The following is a 22,500-nucleotide window of genomic DNA, read 5'->3' as shown; positions in this document are numbered from 1 at the left end:
CAATGGAGTTCGTGTTTTTTCTTTTTTTATGCGCGCGTGTACATAATTATGCGTGTGCTTATGTGTGAGTGGTTTTATTTGAATATCATAAAGATTAATAGGAATTGCCCGGTAACGATCAGGTGTCTTCCGAAATCGTAATTTTTTCCCAAGAAATCGAAAGAAATCCCTCGGCGCGAAAATCGTCGAAAGATTGGCGGAGAACCTGAGGCTCCTGCTGACTCCGATCAACTCCGACAGACTCGGGTAATTTCCGACAGACTTTTTTGCAGACTCTGACAGATACCGTTGCAGAATCTGATCAATTCCGACGGAATGGTGGATTCTGATAGACTGCAACAGAATCTGACTGAATGACACATTTTAATAGACTCCGACAGATTTTGGCAGACAGACGGAGTTCAGGAGCAGAAAGACATGTAGAGAACTGAACAGAAGATTTACTTCACGAAAACTGAGACACAATTCAAAGACCTAGAACCACTATCCTTAATAGTAAAAAAAAAAAAAAAAAAAAAAAAAAAAAAAAAAAAAAAAAAAAAAAAAAAAAAAAAAAAAAAAAAAAAAAAAAAAAAAAAAAAAATTCGCGTCCTTTCAATATCAGATTTCATTGGTCTCTCTTGGATCATCAGGGTCCATCAAACGTGGTCACTATTATCCACATTCTTTGAGACATTGTCAATGGATTCTTACCGCATATAGGGCCTTTGAGAAGGCTGACTTGTGCAAGGTAACCAACCTGGTCAATGTGGAACATGGGAAAGACTTTGCGTGGGAAGGGAAATCCATCTGGTCGGGCATCGGGTCAACAGTCGGCAGCAGTACTCTCACCGAAGTCTCTGCGAACTCGCTCGCCTGTATGATTTCATTTTTATACACGCGCATACACACGGTCACATACACGTGCACACACTCGCACGCGTAGTTTTCCACTTGAAGGTAAACTAAGGCTCGTTTCACACAGTGTTCCCAGTACGGATGCGAAAGTATGCTCTGGATATATTTTTTATGTTAATGGTACGTTTTACGACGCTGAGCAAAAGGATACAAAATTGAATGGAGAGGCCGAAAGTGAATACTTTCTGTTTTTTTCATGTGAATCGATACTTTTTATACCATTCACCATCTTATAAGGACTGCTGACGACTTAAAAGCGCCCCTTTGCCTCCGTACCGTTCACGTCCCATTCCCGAGACCCAGCAATACGTACGGATTGCCAGCCGGTCGACGCTCACCCATTTACGCACACAATATTTCATCTAATGTTATGAACCACCTAATGCTATTTTTGAAACATGGAACCCATGATTCACAAATAATAAAATCCATAAGGTCGAGAAGACAGGCTTCGAGAGATTGCCGTAATATGCATGGGCAAGGGAAGTTTAAAGGAAATAGTGGAGATCTTGAAATCATGTTCCAAAATGATAGATGAGAGCATTGGCGTATTCACTTCTAAATTACTGGCCATTGCAGTCAGAGTAGTGAATACAGAACAAGCTACAGTTGATAACAGGTTCCTGCAAGTGCTGGATGTAGAAGATTCAAGTGCTAATGGATCATTTAAACTTTTGAAGAGTATTTTTTGTTTTTACACAAATGGTAATCTTTTTGCGAATATGCTTGGGTTAGCTGCTGACAATACATCAGTCATGATGGGGAATATAGGAGCTTAATAGCAAAACTTGTGGAAAAAGTACCTCATCTGTTTGTTCGTGAATGTATTTACCACATTTTACTTCTGTGCTCCTCTGCAGTCTGTCTCAAACTCCCATAACCTGCTGAAGATCTGTGTAGTAAAGATATTCATGCACACACAGACCATAGTCCAAAAAGACTGTTGAAGTTGCAGGACTTTCAACAATTTGTTAGAGTTGATTCTGGCAGATTTCTTTATGCCACTCAGACAAGATGGCTATCCTCAGAGTCCGTTCTTAACAGAATATTAGAGCAATGGTCAGCTCTTAGCCTATTCTTCCAGGCAGAGGCCTTGGAATGTCAAGTAAAATCAGCAGCAGATCTACTGAATGCTCTGAACAATCTTAATCTGAAGTCTTACTCGTTCTGTCCTTTTCTTAGTCATATCCTGCCCATTGTCAACAAAATGAACAAAGAATTTCAGAGTGAAACAGTTATGGTTCACATTACTTACACCAAAATCTGTGCCTTTCATGGGGGTATTATTGGGAATTACAAAAAGACTGATATTCTCAAAGTTAATTCAAATACCTTTGGAGTAACCCTGATAATTTTCTGGTGTGTCAATTGGGGAAAGACGAAACAAATGTGTCTCGTCCGATTAGGCAGAAAATATGCTTTTGCTGAAAAGGGACTGAACACTTCCCGATATCTTCTTTAGCTTTGTGAAGACTCTTCTTTCACACACACACACACACACACACACACACACACACACACACACACACACACACACACACACACACACACACACACACACACACACACACACACACACACACACACACACACACACACACACACACACACACACACACACACACACACACACACACACACACACTCGACGAGACGGCGCGGTGGTAGCGTCCGTAACCGCTACTACAGCGGTCTGAGTTCGAATCCCGACCAGGACTGAAATAATATCAGTATAGCTGTGGTACGAGTCGTTACTCCAACTCTCGTGGGCAGGGAGTTTTGTGTGTGTGTGTGTGTGTGTGTGTGTGTGTGTATGTTTGTGTGTGTGTGTATGTGTGTGTGTGTGTGTGTGTGTGTGTGTGTGTGTGTGTGTGTGTGTGTGTGTGTGTGTGTGTGTGTGTGTGTGTGTGTGTGTGTGTGTGTGTGTGTGTGTGTGTGTGTGTGTGTAAGGTCACAGCATTACCCATAAATCGGTCATATATGAGCTCTGAGCTCTCATTCTGGGAGGGTAATAGCTGTCGATCACGAGTCCAACGCGTGATCCAAGACCATGGTGAATCACACACTGTGTAGATATTGTGCACTTACCATTTGGGGGATCGATATCATGCAGCAGCCGCTCTACACACACACACACACACACACACACACACACACACACACACACACACACACACACACACACACACACACACACACACACACACACACACACACACACACACACACACACACACACATATATATATATATATATACATATATATATAATATATATATATATATATATATATATATATATATATATATATATACGTGTGTGTATGTATTCATATATATATATATATATATATATATATATCATTAAAATGAATGGCAATCTTGTTATGACAGAGCTTCTTGTCGTATTTGTCTCTCTTAGAGTAATCTTGCCTTCTGTAGGCAGTAACCTTAATAAATCTCCGTATGTCATGCTGTGAAATAACATACATAATTTAAAAATAAAAAAGCCAGAACGCGTTTTCACACCTCCTGGTGCTTCCTCAGTGGCAGGTAAGAATCTAAGGGCTGGGCTGGTGTGTGTGGGTTATATATGGTACAGGCTGTGGGATTTTGTCTAGTCGATGTGGGATTTTGTCTGGTCGTCGATGTGGGATTTTGTCTGGTTGGCGTCGCCGGAGCTCCGTGTCGTCCTGTAGGTTGGAGGGTGGCGTGTATCTGTGTTCTTTGTCTCGTTTTCATTGGGGAATGATCTTCTCACACTTGGTAGGATTTTTAAGTCCTCGAGTTGGGTATTCATTCCCGAGGATAGATCCTTAATATACAAAGCTTCTAATATGGGTAATCGTCGTGGGTCTTTGTTGTAATCTTTAATCTCCGTATTCTGGGTTAGGTCTTCTGTTCCTAACTTTGCTTGATGGACTTCGCTATGATAATTTTTAGGTGCTCCTGAGTTTACGTAATATGACAGACGACGCGAGAGCCTCATGGTGGTCATGCCAATATAGGTAGTAGGATGGGTCGCACAGTCCCCATGTTTGCATGTGTACCTATATACAACATGAGATTTTTGGAGCTCATCGACGATCTGCCTGGTGTTGTTCCTTAGGAGTAGGTTCGAGTTTTTTTCATAGTAAATAATAAAATTAATTTTGGAGCTTGATTCAGTGGGCTTGATGTTTTTCTTTATGATTTTTTGCATCACTCATCCTCCTTGTAAGCAGTGGAGAAGAAGGATTTGTAGAATATATTGATAACGTTCTGCGCTGGATTGTCTGATGCATTTGCTGATTTAATATCCTCGTACCAATTTTCCATTATTTTCTTGGTCACTTTTTCAATGTCTCTATTGCTAAAACCGTTGTCAATTAGAACTTGTGATGCTCTTTCTAACTGTAGGTGCACATTTTTGCAGCTACTACAATGGCTAAGGGATCTTCGTACATATGCACTAATTGTTGAGATCCTATACTTTTGGGGGCATTCACTCAGTCCGTTAAGGCAATGTCCGGAGTTACTAACTTTAGTGTAAACTGAAGTATGAAAAGATCCTTTCCCCTGTTTCTCCAGGACATCAAGGAAAGGGGAGAGATCCATTTTCACTGTTTTCGATGGTAAAGTTAAGACCTGAGGCTTCTATGAGTTGTTGTTGTAGTGCTACGATTTGCTCGTTATTTTCCGCTTTTACGAAAATATCGTCTATATATCGACAGTATATTTGCGGTTTCTGTACTTCACCGAAAACCTCTTCTTCGATACTACCCATGAAGAAGTTAGCAAAAAGAACTCCCAAAGGAGATCCCATTGCAACTCCATCTATCTGGCAGCATTTGGTGCCCCTCGGGCAGGTGAATGGGGCTTCCTTAGTGCAAATTTCTAAAAGTTTCTTCGTCACTTCTTCTGGGATGTCGTATTTGGGGTAGGTGTCGTTGTAGTAGACTCTATTGATTATATATTGTATCGTACGATGTACCGAAATATTCTACGTCTAACGAAGCAAATACACCTACCGACTTCTTGGATATCCTGACCAACCACAACTCTAGAGGTGTAATTGCCCGGGCCCAGGGCCTGAGCCGTAGCCCAAGCCCGAGCTCGAGCCCAAGCCCGAGACCACGCCCAGGCCCGAACCCAGGCGCGAGCCCAGACCCAAGCCCAGGGCCGAGCCCATGCCCGGGTCAAGGCCCAGGCCCAGGCCTGAGTCCGAGCCCAGGCCCGAGCCCGAGCCCAGGCCCAATCCTAGGCCCAAGACCGAGCCCTAGCCCGAACCCAGGCGCAAGACCGAGCCCAGGCCCAAGCCCAGGCCCGAGCCCGAGCCCAGGCCCAAACCCAGGCGCGAGCCCTAGCCCAGGCTCGAGCCCAGGCCCGAGCCCGAGCCCAGGCCCGAGCCTGATTCCGTGCCCAGGGCCGGGCCCGAGCCCAGCCCCGATTCCGAGCCTAGGCCCGAGCCCGAACCCATGCCCGAGCCCAGGCCCGAGCATGACCCCGAGCCCAGGCTCGAGACCAAGCCCAGGCCCGAGCCCAGGCCTGAGTCCAAGCCCGAGACCACGCCCAGGCCCGAACCCAGGCCAGAGCCCAGGCCCTAGTCTAGGCCCAGGCCAGAGCCCAGGCCCTAGTCTAGGCCCAGGCCCGAGTCCGAGCCCAGCCCCGACCTCAGGCCCTAGCCCAGGCACGAACCCGAGCCCAGGCCCAAGCCTAGGACCGAAACCGAGCCCAGCCCCGATCCCGAGCTCAGATCCGACCTCAGGCCCTATCACAGGCCCGATCCCGATCCCAGGCCTGAACCCAAGCCCAAGCCCGAGTACAGACAGGAGCATGAGCCCAAGCCTATGCCCAAGCCCATGACCGAGCCCAGGACCGAGCCTGAGCCCGAGCCTAGGCCGGAGCCCGAGCCCAAGCCCGACACCAAGCCCAAGCCGAGGCCCGAGCCCAAGCCGAAACCCGAGCCCAAGCCTAGGCCCGAGCCCAAGCCCAGGCCCAAGCCCGAGCCCAGGGCCGAGCCGAGGCCCGAGTCTAGGCCCAGTTCCAAGCCCAGGCCCGAGCCAAGGCCCGAGCTCGACCCTAGGCCTGAGACCACGCCCAGGCCCGAACCCAGGCGTGAGCCCGGGCCCGAGCACAGGCCCGAGCCCAAGCCCAGGCCCGAGCCCTAGCCCGAGCACAGACCCAAGCCAAGGCCCGATCCCGAGCCTAGACCCGATCCCGAGCCCGAGCCCGAACCTAGGCCCGATATCCAGGCCCGAGCCCAGGCCCGAGCCCAAGCCCAGGGCCGAGCCCTAGCCCGAGCCCTAGCCCAGGCCCGAGCCCAGCCCCGGGCTCAGGCACGAGACTGAGCCCGAGCCTGACCCCAGACCCAAGCCCAGTCCCGAGCCGAGGCCCGAGCCCGAGCCCAGACCCGAGCCCGAGCCCAGTACCGAGCCCGAGCCCGAGTCTGAGCCCAGGGCCGATCCCAAGCCCGAGCCCAGGCCGAGCCCGAACCCAGACCCGAGCCTAGACCCGAGCCCAGGGCCTACCCCAGGCCCGAGCCCGAGCCTGAGCTCAGGCCCGAGCACAGGCCCAAGCCCAGGCCCGAGCTCGAGCCCAGGCTCAAGCCCGAGCCCAGGCCCGAGCCCGAGCCCATGGCCGACCCCAGGCCCGAGCCCGAGCCTGAGCCCGAGTCCAGGCCCTAGCCCGAGCCTAGCCCCGAGCCCGAGCCCAGACCCGAGCCCAATCCCAGGGCCAGGCCCGAGCCCGAGCCCGTGTTCATTGCCAGCCGGGACCGTCGAACGATCGCTTGCCTACCGGGACGCTGGGGTGACCAGGACTCCATTCAATGCAAGCACTCACAAGCATTCAAACATGCACTCAGGCAGTCACACATGCAACCACACAGACACTCACACATGTATGCAGTCAAACATAACAAGAGGCACACTATCTGAAACACACAGTTACCTGCCAACCGAGACGCTGGGGTGACCAGGAACTGGACACCTGCCTACCGGGACGCTGGGGCAACTCCTTGTCACCTGCCAACCGGGACGATGGGGCGACCGTCGAACGATCGCCAGCCTACCGGGACGCTGGGGTGACGAGGACAACATTCACTACAAACACTCACAAGCATTCAAACATGCACTCATGCAGTCACACATACAACCACACAAACAGATACTCAAACATGTATGCAGTCAAACACACCAAGAGACACACAATCGGAAACACACAGTTACCTGCCAACCGGGACGCTGAGGTGACCAGAGACTGGGCACCTGCCTACCGGGACGCTGGGGCAACTCCTTGTCACCTGCCAACCGGGACGCTGGGGCGACCGTCGAACAATCGCCTACCTACCGGGACGTTGGGGTGACCAGGACAACATTCACTACAAACGCTCACAAGCATTCAAACATGCACTCAGACAGTCACACATACAAACACTCATACAGGCACTCACATATGTATACAGTCAAACATAACAAGAGGCACAACTTCAAACACACAGTTACCTGCCTACCGGGACGCTGGGGTGACCAGGGACTGGACACCTGCCTACCGGGACGCTGGGGCAACTCCTTGTCACCTGCCAACCGGGACGCTGGGGAGACCGTCGAACGATCGCCTGCCTACCGGGACGCTGGGGTGACCAGGACTCCATTCACTACAAACATTCATAAGCATTCAAACATGCACTCAGGCAGTCACACATACAAACACTCATACAGGCATTCACACATGTACCGGGACGCTGGGGCAACTCCTTGTCACCTGCCAACCGGGACGCTGGGGCGACCGTCGAACGATCGCCTGCCTACCGGGACGCTGGGGTGACCAGGACTCCATTCACTGCAAGCACTCACAAACATTCAAACATGCACTCAGCCACTCACACATACAACCACACAAACAGACACTCAAACATGTATGCAATCAAACACACCAAGAGGCACACAATCTGAAACACACAGTTACCTGCCAACCGGGACGCTGGGGTGACCAGGGACTGGACACCTGCCTACCGGGACGCTGGGGCAACTCCTTGTCACCTGCCAACCGGGACGCTGGGGCGACCGTCGAACGATCGCCTGCCTACCGGGACGCTGGGGTGACCAGGACTCCATTCACTGCAAACACTCACAAGCATTCAAACATGCACTCAGCCACTCACACATACAACCACACAAACAGGCACTCACACATGTATGCAGTCAAACATACTAAGAGCCACACAATCTGAAACACACAGTTATCTGCCAACCGGGACGCTGGGGTGACCAGGAACTGGACAACCTGCCTACCGGGACGCTGGGGCAACTCCTTGTCACCTGCCAACTGGGACGCTGGGGCGACCGTCGAACGATCGCTTGCCTACCGGGACGCTGGGGTGACCAGGACTCCATTCACTGCAAGCACTCACAAACATTCAAACATGCACTCAGCCACTCACACATACAAACACTCATACAGGCACTCAAACATGTATGCAGTCAAACATACTAAGAGCCACACAATCTGCAACAGACAGTTACCTGCCAACCGGGACGCTGGGGGTGACCAGGGACTGGACACCTTCCTACCGGGACGCTGGGGCAACACCTTGTCACCTGCCAACCGGGACGCTGGGGCAACTGTCGAAAGATCGCCTGCCTACCGGGACGCTGGGGTGACCAGGACTCCATTCACTGCAAGCACTCACAAGCACTCAAACATGCACGCAGCCACTCACACATACAACTTCACAAACTGACACTTACACATGTATGCAGTCAAACATACTAAGAGCCACACAATCTCAAACACCCAGTTACCTGCCAACCGGGACGCTGGGGTGACCAGGAACTGGACACCTGCCTACCGGGACGCTGGGGCAACTCCTTGTCACCTGCCAACCGGGACGCTGGGGCGACCATCGAACGATCGCCTGCCTACCGGGACGCTGGGGTGACCAGGACTCCATTCACTGCAAGCACTCACAAGCATTCAAACATGCACTCAGCCACTCACACATACAACTACACAAACAAACACTCAAACATGTATGCAGTCAAGCATACCAAAGGGCACACAATCTGAAACACACAGTTACCTGCCAACCGGGACGCTGGGGTGACCAGGGACTGGACACCTGCCTACCGGGACGCTGGGGCAACTCCTTGTCACCTGCCAACCGGGACGCTGGGGCGATCGTCGAACGATCGCCTGCCTACCGGGACGCTGGGGTGACCAGGACTCCATTCACTGCAAACACTCACAAGCATTCAAACATGCATTCAGCCACTCACACATACAACTACACAAACTGACACTCACACATGTATGCAGTCAAACATACTAAGAGCCACACAATCTGAAACACACAGTTACCTGCCAACCGGGACGCTGGGGTGACCAGGGACTGGACACCTGCCTACCGGGACGCTGGGGCAACTCCTTGTCGCCTGCCAACTGGGACGCTGGGGCGACCGTGGGACGATCGCCTGCCTACCGGGACGCTGGGGTGACCAGGACTCCATTCACTGCAAACACTCACAAGCATTCAAACATGCACTCAGCCACTCACACATACAACCACACAAACAGACACTCAAACATGTATGCAGTCAAGCATACCAAAGGGCACACAATCTGAAACACACAGTTACCTGCCTACCGGGACGCTGGGGTGACCAGGGACTGGACACCTGCCTACCGGGACGCTGGGGCAACTCCTTGTCACCTGCCAACCGGGACGCTGGGGCGACTGTCGAACGATCGCCTGCCTTCCGGGACGCTGGGGTGACCAGGACTCCATTCAATGCAAACACTCACAAGCATTCAAACATACACTCAGGCAGTCACACATACAAACACTCATACAGGCATTCACACACGTATGCAGTCAAACACACCAAAGGCACACCCTCAAACACACAGTTACCTGCCTACCAGGACGCTGGGGTGACCAGGGACTGGACACCTGCCTACCGGGACGCTGGGGCAACTCCTTGTCACCTGCCAACCAGGACGCTGGGGCGACCGTGGAACGATCGCCTGCCTACCGGGACGCTGGGGTGACCAGGACTCCGTTCATTGCAAGCACTCACAAGCATTCAAACATGCTCATAAACAGATTCAGATCTCGCGTCTTCCCTACACACATTCACCCATACATATAGTCAACATACAAGCACACCGTCATGGATGCAAAAGACGTAGATTTATTCGTAAACACGGATAACGTGCTTCACACGATACTGGCCTCATACGAAACGTGCGTACACCTTGGACCTTGTACGACAGCAGGATCATGTGACAGTCACACGTTTTGCAGGAACTTCCGTGCACTATGGACCTTACAAATCAGTCTTTTGCGCTGCGCGACATGCATTTCATGGGTCATACACACACACAGACTCACACACACACACGCAAACACGCAGACGCAATATAGGAGATAAAATAGTACAGTCAGACATCATAAGTGATTTCAAAGCCGATGAAAGCACAGACATGAAAGTCTGCGACTGTACATTTTATCTTCTATATTGTGTAAATACATACGTGATCTCACTTAGACAAAGTCACTTACCTTACTTTCCATGGTGCCTGCAAGCTGCCGAGCGACGTCAATTTCCATTAAACTCCCCTTCTGTCTAGAAGAAGAAAAAACATTGCAATCAGGCAGAGTAAGAAAATTCAAAGCTATCTTTGACTACAAACACGTCTATGCGAATATCGCTCTTATTCTATGTATTGCATTTAGACGAGTACACACGTGTTCTGTAACTGGCAAAGTCACTTACCTTATATCCATGGATCCAAGCGACGTCTAGTTTCCCGAAGTCGTGTGGTCGGGCGTCGCGACTCTGCGGGTCCTCCAAGTTCCCTGCCGGGCGAGGCGCGAGGGATCCCGGAGAGCAAACCGAAAACAAGAACACAGATGTGGTCGCCCAAAAGCTAAACGGTAACAGTATGTATGAATGACTTTATTGTGTGCACACACATATATATGTGTGTGTACATATAAATATATATATATATATATATATATATATATATATATATATATATATATATATATGTATATGTATGTGTGTGTGTGTGTGTGTGTGTGTGTGTGTGTGTGTGTGTGTGTGTGTGTGTGTGCGTGTGTGTGTGTGAGTGTGTACATACATACACACACACACACACACACACACACACACACACACACACACACACACACACACACACACACACACACACACACACACATACATACATACATATACATATATATATAATATATATATAAACATATATATATATATATATATATACATATATATATATATATATATATATATATATATATATAGTTGGCATCCTTCTGTCTCGAGAGACAATGGAGTTCGTGTTTTTTTTTTATGCGCGCGTGTACATAATTATGCGTGTGCTTATGTATAAGTGCATTTATTTGAATATCATAAAGATTAATAGGAATTGCCCGGTAACGATGAGGTGTCTTCCGAAATCGTAATTTTTTCCCAAGAAATCGAAAGAAATCCCTCGGCGCGAAAATCGTCGTAAGATTGGCGGAGAACCTGAGGCTCCTGCTGACTCCGATCAACTCCGACAGACTCGGGTAATTTCCGACAGACTTTTTTGCAAACTCTGACAGATACCGTCGCAGAATCTGGTAAATTCCGACGGAATGGTGGATTCTGATAGACTGCAACAGAATCTTACTGAATGACACATTTTAATAGACTCCGACAGATTTTGGCAGACAGACGGAGTTCATGAGCAGAAAGACATGTAGAGAACTGAACAGAAGATTTACTTCACGAAAGCTGAGACACAATTCAAAGACCTAGAACTACTATTCTTAATAGTAAAAAAAAAAAAAAAGAAAAAAAAATCGCGTCCTTTCAATAGATTTCATTGATGTCACTTTGATCATCAGGGTCCATCAAACGTGGTCACTATTATCCACATTCTTTGAGACATTGTCAATGGATTCTTACTGCATAAAGGGCCTTTGAGAAGGTTGACTTGTGCAAGATAACCAACCTGATCTATGTGGAACATGGAAAAGACTTTGCGTGGGAAGGGAAATCCTTCAGGTCAGGCATCGGGTCAACAGTCGGCAGCAGCACCTCTCACCGAAGTCTCTGCGAACTCGCTCGCCTGCATGATTTCATTTTTATACACGCGCATACACACGGTCACATACACATACACACACTCACACGCGTATAGTTATCCACTTGAAGGTAAACTAAGGCTTGTTTCACACATTGTTCCCAGTACGGATACTTTTTATGTCAATGGTACGTTTTACGACGCTGTGCAAAAGGATACAAAATTGAATGAAGAGGCCAAAAGCGAATACTTTCTGTTTTTTTTCCATGTGAATTGATATTTGTATACCATTCACCATCTTATAAGTTTTGCTGACGACTTAAAAGCGCCCCGTTGCCTCCGTATCGTTCACGTCCCATTCCCGAGACCCACCAATACGTAGTACGGATTGCCAGCCGGTCGTCGCTCACCCATTTTCGCACACAATATTTCATCTAATGTTATGAACCACCTAATGCTAGTTATGAAACATGGAACACATGATTGACAAATAATAAAATTCATAAGGTCGAGAAGATAGGCTTCGAGAGATTGCCGTAATATGCATGGGCAAGGGAAGTTTAAAGGAAATGGTGGAGATCTTGAAAACATGTTCCATAATGATAAATGAGAGCATTGGCGTATCCACTTTCAAAGTATTGGCATTGCAGTCAGAGTAGTGAATACAGAACAAGCTACAGTTGATAACGGGTTCCTGCAAGTGCTGGATGTAGAAGATTCAAGTGCTAATGGATCATTTAAACTTTTGAGAAGAATTTTTTGTTTTTAGACAAATGGTAATCTTTTTGCGAATATGCTTGGCTTTGCTGCTGACAATACATCAGTCATGATAGGGAATATGGCAGCTTAAAAGCAAAACTTGTGGAAAAAGTACCTCATATTATTTGTTCGTGGATGTATTTGCCACATTTTACTTCTATGCTCCTCTGCAGCCTGTCTCAAACTCCCATAACCAGTTGAAGATCTGTGTAGTAAAGATATTGATGCATACATAGATCATAGTCCTAAAAGATTGTTGAAGTTGCAGGACTTCAACAATTTGTTAGAGTTGATTCTGGTAGATTTCTTTATGCCACTCAGACAAGATGGCTGTCCTCAGAGTGAATTGTTAATAGAACGTTCGAGCAATGGTCAGCTCTTACCCTTTTCTTCCAGACAGAGGCCTTGGAATGTCAAGTGAGATCAGCAGCAGATCTACTGAATACTCTGAACAATCCCAATCTGAAGCCTTACTTGTACTGTCCTTTTCTTAATCATATTCTGCCCATTGTCAACAACATGAACAAAGAATTTCAGAGTGAAACAGTCAAGGTCCACATTACTTACACCAAAATCTGTGCCTTTTATGGGGGTATTATTGGGATTTACAAAAAGGCCGATATTCTCAAAACAAATTCAAATACCGTTGGAGTAACCCTGATAATTTTCTGCCGTGTCAATTGCGGAAAGACGAAACAAATGTGTCTCGTCCGATTAGGCAGAAATTATGTTTTTGCTGAAAAGGCACTGAACACTTCCCGATACCTTCTTTAGCGAAGCTTTGTGAAGACTCTTCTCTCATACACGCACACACGCACGCACCCGAGCCCAGGCCCAAGCCTATGACCGAGCCCAAGCCCAGGCCTGAGACCGAGCTCAGGCCCAACCTCAGGCCCTAGCCTAGGCCCGAGCCAAGGCCTGAACCCGAGCCCAAGCCCGAGCACAGGCCCGAGCATGAGCCCGAGCCTAGGACCGAGCCCGAGCCCATGACCGAAGCGGCCCGACCAGAGCCCGAAGCCCGATCCCAGGCCCGAGCCCAAGCCCAAGCCAAGACCCGAGCCCAAGCCAAGGCCCGAGCCCAAGCCCAAGCCCAGGCCCGAGCCCAGGACCGAGCCGAGGCCCGAGTCTAGGCCAAGGCCCAAGCCCAGGCCCGAGCCCAGGCCCGAGCTCGAGCCCAGGCCTGAGACCACGCCCAGGCCCGAGCCAAAGCCCAGTCCCGAGTCCATGCCCGAGCCCGAACCCAGGCCCGATTCCGAGCCCAGGCCCGAGCCCGGGCCGAGTCTAGGCCCAGGCCCAAGCCCAGGCCCGAGTCCGAGCCCAGGCCCGACCTCAGGCCCTATCCCAGGCTCGTTCCCGAGTCAATGCCCGACCCCAAGCCCATGCCCGAGCCCAGACCCGAGCATGAGCCCGAGTCCAGGCCCGAGCCCGAGCCCATGACCGAGCCCAAGCTCGAGCCCAAGCCTAGGCCCGAGCCCAGGCCCGAGCTCGAACCAAGGCCTGAGACCACGCCCAGGCCCGAACCCAGGCGCGAGCCCAGGCCCGAGCCCAGGCCAGAGCCCAGGCCCAAGTCTAGGCCCAGGTCCAAGCCCAGTCCCGAGTCCGAGCCCAGGCCCGACTTCAGGCCCTAACCCAGGCCCGAACCCGACCCAAGACCCGAGCCCAGGCCCAAGCCCGAGCCCAGGCGCGAGCCCGAGCCCAGGCCCGAGCCCGAGCCCAGGCCCGATCCCAGGCTCGAATCTAGGCCCAGGCCCAAGCCCAGGCCCGACTTCAGGCCGTACCCCAGGCACGAGCCAAAGCCCAAGTCCGAGCCCAGGCACGAGCCCAGGCATGAGACCGAGCCCGACCCTGACCCCAGAACCGAACCCAGTCCCGAGCCCAGACCTTAGCCCGAGCCCACACACGAGCCCGAGCCAGAGCCCAGGCCCGAGCCCAAGCCCGAGCCAAGGCCGAGTACGAGCCCGAGACAAAGCCCGAGCCCAGACCCGAACCCAGGCCCGAACCCGTGCCCAGGCCCGAGCCCTAGCCCGAGCACAGGCCCAAGCCCAGGCCCGCGCCCGAGCCGAGCCCTAGCCCTAGCCCAGGCCCGAGCCCAGGCCTGGGCTCAGGCACGAGACTGAGCCCGAGCCTGACCCCAGACCCAAGCCCAGTCCCGAGCCTAGGCCCGAGCCCGAGCCCAGACCCGAGCCCGAGCCTAGGACCGAACCCGAGCCCGAGTCTGAGCCCAGGGCCGATCCCAAGCCCGAGCCCAGGCCGAGCCCGAGCCCAGACCCTAGCCCAGACCCGAGCCCAGGACCGACCCCAGGCCCGAGCCCGAGCTCAGGCCCGAGCACAGGCCCAAGCCCAGGCCCGAGCCCAGGCTCAAGCCCGAGCCCATGGCCGAGCCCAGGCCCGAGCCTGAGCCCGAGCCCAGGCCCTAGCCCTGACCGAGCCCAGGCCCGAGCCCTGACCCGAGACCGATCCCAGGCCCAGGCCCGAGCCCGAGCTCGTGTCCATTGCCAACTGGGAGGCTGGGGCGACCTTGAAACGATCACTTACCTACCGGGACGCTTGGGTGACCAGGACTCCATTCAATGCAAGCACTCACAAGCATTCAAACATGCACTCAGGCAGTCATACATACAACCACACAAACAGACACTCACACATGCATGCAGTCAAACATAACAAGAGGCACACAATCTCAAACACACAGTTACCTGCCAACCGGGACGCTGGGGCAACTCCTTGTCACCTGCCAACCGGGACGCTGGGGCGACCGTCGAACGATCGCCTGCCTACCGGGACGCTGGGGTGACGAGGTCTCCATTCACTACAAACACTCACAAGCATTCAAACATGCACTCAGGCAGTCACACATACAACTACACAAACAGACACTCAAACATGTATGCAGTCAAACACACCAAGAGACACACAATCTCAAAGACACAGTTACCTGCCAACCGGGACGCTGGGGTGACCAGGGACTGGACACCTGCCTACCGGGACGCTGGGGCAACTCCTTGTCACCTGCCAACCGGGATGCTGGGGCGACCGTCGAACGATCGCCTGCCTACCGGGACGCTGGGGTGACCAGGACTCCATTCACTACAAACACTCACAAGCATTCAAACATGCACTCAACCACTCACACATACAAACACTCATACTGGCACTCAAAAATGTATGCAGTGAAACATATCAAGAGCCACACAATCTCAAATACAAAGTTACCTGCCAACCGGGACGCTGGGGTGACCAGGGACTGGACACCTTCCTACCGGGACGCTGGGGCAACTCCTTGTCACCTGCTTGATTCAGTGGGCTTGATGTTTCTCTTTATGATTTGTTGCATCACTCTCTCATCCTCCTTGTAAGCAGTGGAGAAGAAGGATTAATAGTATATATTGATAACGTTCTGCGCTGGATCGTCTGATACATTTGCTGATTTAATATCCTTGTACCAATTTTCCATTATTTTCTCGGTCACTTTTTCAATGTCTCTATTGCTAAAACTGTTGTTAATTAGGACTTGTGATGCTCTTTCTAACTGTAGGTGCACATTTTTGCAGCTACTACAATAGGTAAGGGATCTTCATACATATGCACTAATTGTTGAGATCTTATACTTTTGGGGGCATTCACTCAGTCCGTTAAGGCAATGTCCGGAGTTACTAGCTTTGGTGTAAACTGAAGTATGAAAAGATCCTTCCCCCTGTTTCACGAGGACATTAAGGAAAGGGAGAGATCCATTTTCACTGTTTTCGATGGTAAAGTTAAGACCTATGAGTCGCTGTTGTAGTGTTACGATTTGCTCGTTATTTTCCGCTTTTACGAAAATATCGTCTATGTATCGACAGTATATTTGCGGTTTCTGTACTTCACCGAAGACCTCTTCTTCGATACTACCCATGAAGAAGTTAGCAAAAAGAACTCCCAAAGGAGATCCCATTGCAACTCCATCTATCTGGCAGCATTTGGTACCCCTCGGGCAGATGAATGGGGCTTCCTTAGTGCAAATTTCTAATAGTTTCTTCGTCACTTCTTCTGGGATGTCGCATTTGGGGTAGCTGTCGTTGTGGTAGACTCTATTGATTATATATTGTATCGTACGATGTACCGAAATATTCGTGTAGGGGCTATCTGCGTCTAACGAAGCAATTACACCTACCGACTTCTTTGATATCCTGACCAACCACAACTCTGGAGGTGTAATTGCCCGGGCCCGGGGCCCGAGCCCTAGCCCAAGCCCGAGCTCGAGCCCAGGCCCGAGACCACGCCCAGGCCCGAACCCAGGCGCGAGCCCAGGCCCAAGCCCAGACCCGAGCCCATGCCCGAGTCTAGGCCCAGGCCCAAGGCCAGGCCCAAGTCCGAGCCCAGGCCCGACATCAGGCCCTAGCCCAGGCCCTAGCCCAGGCCCGAGCCCAGGCCCAAGCCTAGGCCCAAGCCCGAGCCCTGGCCCGAACCCAGGCGCAAGACCGAGCCCAGTCCCAAGCCCAGGCCCGAGCCCGATCCCGAGCCCAGGCCCGAACCCAAGCGTGAGCCCAGGCCCGAGCCCGAGCCCAGGCCCGAGCCTGATCCCGTGCTCAGGCCTGAGCCCAGGTCCGATTCCGAGCCTAGACCCGAGCCCAGGCCCGAGCCCAAGTCCAGGCCCGAGCCCAAGCCCAGGCCCAAAACCGAACCCAGGCCCGAACCCAGGCGCGGGTCCAGGCCAGAGCCCAGGCCCTAGTCTAGGCCCAGGCCCAAGCCCAGGCTCGAGTCCGAGCACAGGCCTGACCTCAGGCCCTAGCCCAGGCCCGAACCCGAGCCCAGGCCTGACCTCAGGCCCTAGCCCAGGCCCGAACCCGAGCCCAGGCCCAAGCCTATGACCGAGCCCAAGCCCAGGCCTGAGACCGAGCTCAGGCCCAACCTCAGGCCCTAGCCCAGGCCCGAGCCCGAGCCCAGGCCTGAACCCGAGCCCAAGCCCGAGCATGAGCCCGAGCCTAGGCCCGAGCCCGAGCCCATGACCGAGACCAGGCCCGAGTCCGAGCCTTAGCCCAGGCCCAGGCCGGAGCCTGAGCCCAGGCCCGAGCCCAAGCCCAAGCCAAGACCCGAGGTCAAGCCAAGGCCCGAGCCCAAGCCCAGGCCCGAGCCCAGGTCCGAGCCGAGGCCCGAGTCTAGGCCAAGGCCCAAGCCCAGGCCCAAGCCCAGGCCCGAGCTCGAGCCCAGGCCTGAGACAACGCCCAGGCCCGAGCCCAGGCGCGAGCCCGGGCCTGAGCCCAGGCCCTAGCCCAAGCCCATGCCCGAGCCCATGCCCGAGCCCGAACCCAGGCCCGATTCCGAGCCTAGGCCCTGTAAGGCGGCAGGCAGACGAATTCCTTCCGCCCACGGACGATTTCTTTCAAGGAACAATGGGCCTCCTTACACGGGCCTCCTTACCCAAGAGAAGCCCCTATGAGACCTATCGAAAAGAACGACTCTTTCATCGCGGGACCACAGCTGCAGGGACCACCACGGATCAGAAGGTCACCAAGTGACCTCCTTCCCCATACATCTTTCAAGATCACCAAACAACATGAGAACTCGCTTAGCCAGGGTCAGAGTTGGCTTCTACGGCTCTCACGACCCCAAGATCTTCTATTGGCTGCCCTTCTTATGGGTACGCCCATTTTGATAACAATTAATTATGTTATTAGCTGCCTTCTTGTGGGCACGCCCATTTTTGTAATTAGCTAGGAAAACCTGGCATCTCCGAAGTCGTCTTCGGACCTGCCAGCCATGTTTTGTATTAGAACTAGGCAGACCTCAATAAAGAAGAAAACCACCAACGTGTTTGGAAGTATCAAACCAACCTTCCAACAGCCCGAGCCCATGCCCGATCCCAGGCCCGAGCCTGAGCCTGAGCCCGAGCCTAGGCCGGAGCCCGAGCCCAGGCCCGAGCCCAAGCCCAAGCACAGGCCCAAGCCCAAGCCCAGGACCGAGCCCAGGCCCGAGCCCAGGCCGAGTCTAGGCCCAGGCCCAAGCCCAGGCCCGAGTCCGAGCCCAGGCCCGACCTCAGGCCCTATCCCAGGCTCGTTCCCGAGTCAAGGCCCGACCCCAAGCCCATGCCCGAGCCCAGAACCGAGCATGAGCCCGAGTCCAGGCCCGAGCCCGAGCCCATGACCGATCCCAAGCTCGAGCCCAAGCCTAGGCCCGAGCCCAGGCCCGAGCTCGAACCAAGACCTGAGACCGCGCCCAGGCCCGAACCCAGGTGCGAGCCCAGGCCAGAGCGCAGGCCCAAATCTAGGCCCAGATCCAAGCCCAGTCCCGAGTCCGAGCCCAGGCCCGACTTCAGGCCCTAGCCCAAGCCCGAACCCGACCCAAGACCCGAGCCCAGGCCCAAGCCCGAGCCCAGGCCCGAACCCAGGCGCGAGCCCGAGCCCAGGCCCGAGCCCGAGCCCAGGCTGGATCCCAGGCCCGAATCTAGGCCCAGGTCCGAGCCCAGGCCCGACTTCAGGCCGTACTCCAGGCCCGAGCCTGAGCCCAGACCCGGGCCTAATCCCGAGCCCGAGTCCAGGCCCGAACCCAGGCGCGAGCCCGAACTCAGGACCGAGCCTAGGCCCGAGCCCGAACCGAGGCCAGAACCTAGGCCCGATCCCCAGGCCCGATCCCAGGCCCGAACCTAGGCCCGATCCCCAGGCCCGAGCCCAGACCGATCCCAAGCCCAGGCCCGAGCCCTAGCCCGAGCCCAGGCACGAGCCCAAGCCCAAGTCCGAGCCCAGGCACGAGCCCAGGCATGAGACCGAGCCCGACACTGACCCCAGAACCGAGCCCAGTCCCGAGCCCAGACCTGAGCCCGAGCCCACGAACGACCCCGAGCCCGAGCCCAGGCCCGAGCCCAAGCCCGAGCCAAGGCCGAGCCCGAGCCCGAGCCCAGACCCGAACCCAGGCCCGAACCCGTGCCCAGGCCCGAGCCCTAGCCCGAGCACAGGCCCAAGTCCAGGCCCGAGCCCGAGCCGTGTCCCGAGCCCGAGCCCAGGCCCGAACCTAGGCCCGATATCCGGGCCCGAGCCCAAGCCCAGGGCTGAGTCCTAGCCCGAGCCCTAGCCCAGGCCCGAGCCCAGGCCCGGGCTCAGGCACGAGACTGAGCCCGAGCCTGACCCCAGACCCAAGCCCAGTCCCGAGCCTAGGCCGGAGCCCAGACCCGAGCCCGAGCCTAGGACCGAGCCCGAGTCTGAGCCCAGGGCCGATCCCAAGCCCGAGCCCAGTCCGAGCCCGAGCCATGACCCTAGCCCAGACCCATGCCCAGGACCGACCCTAGGCCCGAGCCCGAGCTCAGGCCCGAGCACAGGCCCAAGCCCAGGCCCGAGCCCGAGCCCAGGCTCAAGCCCGATCCCATGGCCGAGCCCATGGCCGAGCCCAGGCCCGAGCCTGAGCCCGAGCCCAGGCCCTAGCCCGAGCCTAGGCCCGAGCGCAAGCCCGAGCCCTGACCCGAGCCCGATCCCAGGCCCGAGCCCGAGCCCGTGTCCATTGCCAACCGGGAGGCTGGGGCGACTTTGAAACGATCACTTGCCTACCGGGACGCTTGAGTGACCAGGACTCCATTCAATGCAAGCACTCACAAGCATTCAAACATACACTCAGGCAGTCATACATACAACCACACAAACAGACACTCACACATGCATGCAGTCAAACATAACATGAGGCACACAATCTCAAACACACAGTTACCTGCCAACCGGGACGCTGGGGCAACTCCTTGTCACCTGCCAACCGGGACGCTGGGGCGACCGTCGAACGATCGCCTGCCTACCGGGACGCTGGGGTGACGAGGTCTCCATTCACTACAAACACTCACAAGCATTCAAACATGCACTCAGGCAGTCACACATACAACTACACAAACAGACACTCAAACATGTATGCAGTCAAACACACCAAGAGGCACACAATCTCAAAGACACAGTTACCTGCCAACCGGGACGCTGGGGTGACCAGGGACTGGACACCTGCCTACCGGGACGCTGGGGCAACTCCTTGTCACCTGCCAACCGGGACGCTGGGGCGACCGTCGAACGATCGCCTGCCTACCGGGACGCTGGGGTGACCAGGACTCCATTCACTACAAACACTCACAAGCATTCAAACATGCACTCAGACAGTCACACATACAAACACTCATACAGGCACTCAAACATGTATGCAGTCAAACATACTAAGAGCCACACAATCTGAAACACAGTTACCTGCCAACCGGGACGCTGGGGTGACCAGAGACTGGACACCTGCCTACCGGGACGCTGGGGCAACTCCTTGTCACCTGCCAACCGGGACGCTGGGGCGACCGTGGAACGATCGCCTGCCTACCGGGACGCTGGGGTGACCAGGACTCCATTCACTACAAACACTCACAAGCATTCAAACATGCACTCAGGCAGTCACAAGTAAAACTACACAAACAGACACTCAAACATGTATGCAGTCAAACATAACAAGAGGCACACAATCTCAAAGACACAGTTACCTGCCAACCGGGACGCTGGGGTGGCCAGGGACTGGACACCTGCCTACCGGGACGCTGGGGCAACTCCTTGTCACCTGCCAACCGGGACGCTGGGACGACCGTCGAACGATCGCCTGCCTACCGGGACGCTGGGGTGACCAGGACAACATTCACTGCAAACGCTCACAAGCATTCAAACATGCACTCAGACAGTCACACATACAAACACTCATACGGATACTCACACATGTATGCAGTCAAACATAGCAAGAGGCACACAATCTGAAACACACAGTTACCTGCCAACCGGGACGCTGGGGTGACCAGGGACTGGACACCTGCCTACCGGGACGCTGGGGCAACTCCTTGTCACCTGCCAACCGGGACGCTGGGGCGACCGTCGAACGATCGCCTGCCTACCGGGACGCTGGGGTGACCAGGACTCCATTCACTACAAACACTCACAAGCATTCAAACATGCACTAAGGCAGTCACACATACCACACAAACAGACACTCACACATGTATGCAGTCAAACATAACAAGATGCATACAATCTCAAACACACAGTTACCTGCCAACCGGGACGCTGGGGTGACCAGGGACTGGACACCTGCCTACAGGGACGCTGGGGCAACTCCTTGTCACCTGCCAACCGGGACGCTGGGACGACCGTGGAACGATCGCCTGCCTACCGGGACGCTGGGGTGACCAGGGCAACATTCACTGCAAACGCTCACAAGCATTCAAACATGCACTCAGACAGTCACACATACAAACGCTCATAGAGGCCCTCACATATGCATACGGTCAAACATACCAAAAGGCACACCTTCAAACACACAGTTACCTGCCAACCGGGACGCTGGGGTGACCAGGGACTGGACACCTGCCTACCGGGACGCTGGGGCAACTCCTTGTCACCTGCCAACCGGGACGCTGGGGAGACCGTGGAACGATCGCCTTCCTACCGGGACGCTGGGGTGACCAGGACTCCATTCAATACAAACATTCATGAGCATTCAAACATGCACTCAGGCAGTCACACATACACTCATACAGGCATTCACACATGTATGCAGTCAAACACACCAAAGGTACACCCTCAAATACACAGTTACCTGCCAACCGGGACGCTGGGGTGACCAGGGACTGGACACCTGCCTACCGGGACGCTGGGGCAACTCCTTGTCACCTGCCAACCGGGACGCTGGGGCGACCGTCGAACGATCGCCTGCCTACCGGGACGCTGGGGTGACCAAGACTCCATTCACTGCAAGCATTCACAAACATTCAAACATGCACTCAGGCAGTCATACATA

The 22,500-nt window shown here is 53.8% G+C and overlaps 1 pseudogene; it reads left to right on the top strand.

The window, feature by feature from the left end:
* Positions 1–17,983, top strand: part of LOC143017925 (uncharacterized) — a 19,146-nt pseudogene extending 1,163 nt beyond the window's left edge.
* The last annotated feature ends 4,517 nt before the right edge of the window (positions 17,984–22,500 follow it).

Source organism: Oratosquilla oratoria, chromosome 33, assembly GCF_046742065.1.
Source record: "Oratosquilla oratoria isolate Oo_2021 chromosome 33, ASM4674206v1, whole genome shotgun sequence".
NCBI classification, from domain to species: domain Eukaryota; kingdom Metazoa; phylum Arthropoda; class Malacostraca; order Stomatopoda; family Squillidae; genus Oratosquilla; species Oratosquilla oratoria.
The sequence above is the reverse complement of the archived record's forward strand: the minus strand, read 5'-3'. Positions and strand labels throughout refer to the sequence as shown.